The sequence below is a fragment of the Cebus imitator genome, unplaced genomic scaffold, assembly GCF_001604975.1.
Source record: "Cebus imitator isolate Cc_AM_T3 unplaced genomic scaffold, Cebus_imitator-1.0 Scaffold118, whole genome shotgun sequence".
NCBI lineage: Eukaryota > Metazoa > Chordata > Mammalia > Primates > Cebidae > Cebus > Cebus imitator.
In genome coordinates, this window is record NW_016107433.1 from 1,869,422 (window position 1) to 1,873,006 (window position 3,585).

General features: G+C 46.6%; 1 pseudogene; it reads right to left on the reverse strand.

The window, feature by feature from the left end:
• Positions 1 to 2,608, reverse strand: part of LOC108311693 — a 5,694-nt pseudogene extending 3,086 nt beyond the window's left edge.
• Between the last annotated feature and the right edge of the window lie 977 nt (positions 2,609 to 3,585).

Consider the following 3,585-nt stretch of genomic DNA (forward strand, 5'->3'; position numbering starts at 1 on the left):
TTTTTATTTTTTTTGAGACAGAATCTCCCTTTGTTGCCCCTGCTGGAGTGCAGTGGTACTATCTTGGCTCACTGCAACCCCTACCTCCTGGGTTCAAGTGATTCTTGTGCCTCAGCCTCCTGAGGAGCTGGCATTACAGGCACCCACCACTACGCCCAGCTAACTTTTGTATTTTCAGTAGAGACGAGTTTCACTATGTTGGCCAGACTGCTCTCGAACTCCTGATCTCAAGTGATCCTCTTGCCTTGACCTCTCAAAGTGCTGGGATTACAGGCGTGAGCCACCACACCCCACATTGCTTTTAAAAAGGGTAGTACCCATTTTACCTAAACACCAGTATGAATGAATGTTTCAGCTTTATTGCAGCCTTACCAACATTGGGCATTACTTTCAGTTTTTCCTGATCTAGAGTATAAAATGATTCTTCCTTTTATTTGATGTGTAATTAACATCTAGTAAGGATGCACATTTTTTTTTTCTTGGTCATCAGTTAGTTCAGTAGGTAGCTGGGAGGCTCTTGGAAGGCCAGTGTCCTTCCTTGTAGATTGTGCCCAATGTTTAGCACACAGCAGAAGTTTATCATAGTATCTTAGAGTCGGAAGGGCCTGCATTCATTATCTAGTTCAATTAAAATTTCAGACAGATGGCTTTCCGGCCTCTGCTTACACACCCCTGGTAATGACCTTGACACCTCATGGGACAGCTTGTCCAGTTTTTGCCCCGCACTTCAGGTGTTGAGCTGGAACTTTCCCTTGTGGCTTTCTTTTCTTCCTTTTTTTTTTTTTTTTGAGACAGTCTCACTCTGTCGCCCAGGCTGGAGTGCAATGGCTCGATCTCTGCTCACTGCAACCTCCGCCTCCTGGGTTCAAGTGATTTTCCTGCCTCAGCTTCCCAAGTAGCTGAGATTACAAATGTGTACCACCACGCCTGGCTAATCTTTATATTTTTTGTAGAGATGGGGTTTCACCATGTTGGCCAGTCTGTCTGGAACTCCTGACCTCAGGTGACCCACCTGCCTCAGCCTCCCAATATGCTGGCATTACAGGCGTGAGCCACTGTGCCTGGCCTACCTCCTGTGGCTTTCATGTGACCCAGTTCTGCCCTCAGGAGCAGCAAGGGCCACACACCAAGTGTTACGGAACCTCCTCCACCATGACTGCCTATCTCAGCAAACATGTGGCCAGACTAGAATGTTCAACCTCAGGTGAAGTCTAGCAGGCCCAGAGGCCAGGACCCTGTCCCAGCCATAACACTTCACAGTGGCCAAGTCAGCAGCCTCTCCAGCTGGGTTCATGTGAAGCTTATGGTAACCTGAGATTCTGAGATCTTGATGTGACTTGCAGCCAAACGTAGTTCCTCTTATCCTACATGTCTGCAGTTTGTTGTTGTTTTTTTTTAACCTGAAAGCAAGACTTTGGTTTTTTCCCTAATTTATTTCAACTGGCTTGTAGAGACGCTGTCCTGATCCCCCTCCTCCTATCTGAAAAGGAAATAAGAGTCATCCTGACAGCTTCATGTGTAGGTGTGATGATTGACTGTGAGATGCAGGTTTAGACATGTGTCACTCATTTTGGTTGCCTGACATCTGAGCCTCCTTTCTGTGCTTGAGGAATTCCATGTGTCATGAGGTAGAGCCATATTCCTTTGCACCTAGGGCATGGGCACTGAGGCTCAAGCTTCTCTGGCCTGACGAACCATACTTGCTATTGGCTCCCTTCATCAATTTTGAATTGGAAGCAAAAGACAGCAAAGGGGCAGGGCCTGCTTAGCAACCCTTTTAGTGACTTGATGGGTATGATCTCAGTTACCAGTGACAACGGTTTTATGGGTAGCATCCAGCATGGGCTTGTCTATGGTGTGGGTCGGGGGGACAGTATTCCAGCCTTGGTGGTCACAATAATGTCTTCTTAGACCAGTGCTGAGTTGGGGCTTTGGGCATTGCTCCTGACTGTGTGATTTCAAGCCTGGTTCGCATAGCCTACTGGAGACCTTATGAGCTACTCGCTATCTTTTTTTCCTTTTTTTTTCTACTCACTATCTTTTAAATAAATTCCTTTGCTGTGCATGACAGCCAAAGGTATTTTTGCTTGCAACTAAAAATCCTAACCCATATATACAGGATATGAAAAGTGCATTGAAAAGTGCTTAGCACCACATGAATAGAAAATATTGTTTGAGATTTTCATTCTTAAGTAGGGGTGGTGAGGGCATTGGGAGGGATAGGCCTGAGCTCCATACCTGCTGAGAGTTCAGACAGGTCTAGCATGCCGGGAGAGCTGGTTGATGGAGGGTGGGATAGAAAGAACTTTGGGACTAGACATTGGCTTGACAGTTAAAGGTTGGTCATTGATCCTAAAGCAGGTGTGAGTAGAGCCACACGAGCTTGATGTGGGGATGGCAGATGCCGGAGGGCTTGCTGCGCACACAAGCAGATTGGGTGCCTGCCTCTCTGACCCTTGGGCCATTACCAACCATCAGGGCTGGGAAGTGGGGCTAGGACGTAAGCAGGTCACCTGGGGATTTGCAGCTGCCTGTAGGGCGTTCTCACATAGGGTGGAAGAGGACACTTGCTTGGATATGCCTTCCGCCCCTGGAACCCAGAAGCCATCGTGGGTGAGTTGGGATTCAATTCTTTGCTGCCCTCAGGCTGACACCTGGGTCCATCAGTGCTGTGTGCTGAAGCCAGCACTGTTACTTGGTCAGGAGAGTTACTTGCAGTAAGTAACCTTATTACAAGCAGGTTGAAATAAATTAGGGGAAAAACAAGAGTCTTGCTTTCAGGTTAAAAAGGAAACAAACTGTTGGGGAGTATGTGTTTGGGCTGGGGGATATTCTTGCCTTAGGGTATTCCCTGATCCCAGTGTACACTGCACGCTGGTATGGCCAGATACCTGCCTTTGCCCAGTACCTTGGCACACCTGCAGGGAGGCCTGAGATCACGTGTCCAAAGCAGCAGGGGGTCATGTATTGGGGCTGAACCACAGTCATTTCAGAAATATGGTAGCATCGTTCAGAGGGATCCTCATAGGGAACTGTAGGTTCTGTTTGGTCTTTGTGACTGATTTTTTTTTTATGTTAAGATCACAACTACAGATTTTAATTTTCTTGGCAAATATGACTATAATATTGTTTTGATACCAATTAAAATAAAACCCATTACAAAAACAACAGAGATTATACATTCTTAAGCATCATCTGATCTAGACAGACTTTCAGTGCCTAAGTTACTTTGTGTCAGGCAGTGCTCCAACATTTTGTGTACTTTCTATTATTTAATCTTAGCCACAACACTATGAACTAGGTACCATTATATAAGAATTCCCGGCCGGGCAGGATGGCTCATGCCTGTAATTCTAGCACTTTGGGAGGCTGAGGCGGGCAGATCACTTAAAGTTGTGAGTTCAAGACCAGCCTGATCAATATGGAGAAAACCCCTCTCTACTAAAAACACAAAATTAGCAGGGCATGGTGGCACATGCCTATAATCTCAGCTACTCGGGAGGCTGAGGCAGGAGAATTGCTTGAACCCGGGAGATGGAGGTTGTGGTGAGCCGAGATCATGTCATTGCACTCCAGCCTGGCAAC